Source organism: Monopterus albus, unplaced genomic scaffold, assembly GCF_001952655.1.
Source record: "Monopterus albus unplaced genomic scaffold, M_albus_1.0 scaffold100.1, whole genome shotgun sequence".
NCBI classification, from domain to species: Eukaryota; Metazoa; Chordata; class Actinopteri; order Synbranchiformes; family Synbranchidae; genus Monopterus; species Monopterus albus.
In genome coordinates this window covers 177,587-178,166 of record NW_018127980.1, presented here as the reverse complement: position 1 = coordinate 178,166, position 580 = coordinate 177,587, and positions in this window count along the sequence as shown.

The window sequence follows — 580 nt, the reverse complement described above, 5'->3', positions numbered from 1 at the left end:
AAAAGAGAGAGAGAAAGAGGGAGGGAGAGGGAGCTGTGAGGGTGGAGGGGAGAGGGAGAGAGAGAGAGAGAGAGAGAGAGAGAGTCAGGGACAGAAAGAAACAGAATAAGAGGTAAAATGCAGCTGCTAATCTAGCTGCTGGTTCAGCCACAAATAAAAAGGGAGAGAGGGGAGGTGCGCCAGTCTGAGACACCTTCATCAATTAATGCCCTAGGAGTGGACGCCCATTGGACGCCGCTGACAGGTGATGCAATACAAATAGATATTCCATCCCCACCCCATCCCACACCCCGCCCTCACAATATCTTAGAAATGCTCTTATAGTCTACGCTGTTTGAGTAAATACTGTAGTTATGACAAGTTCATATTTCAATGTCTTGATAAAATAGCTGTTGAAAATTCACCCCCTACATAGCGCTTAACCAGACTGAGCCTACAAAGTCTCATGATAAGGCTGGAATGTATTCTGCTATTCCCTTTAGGTCCGCGTCAAAATCTATATAGTGTAGATGATTGTATGCTCACACAATGATTTCACATCCCGGTTGGATGTGTTAAGGAGCGCATCTCAAACAAAGAC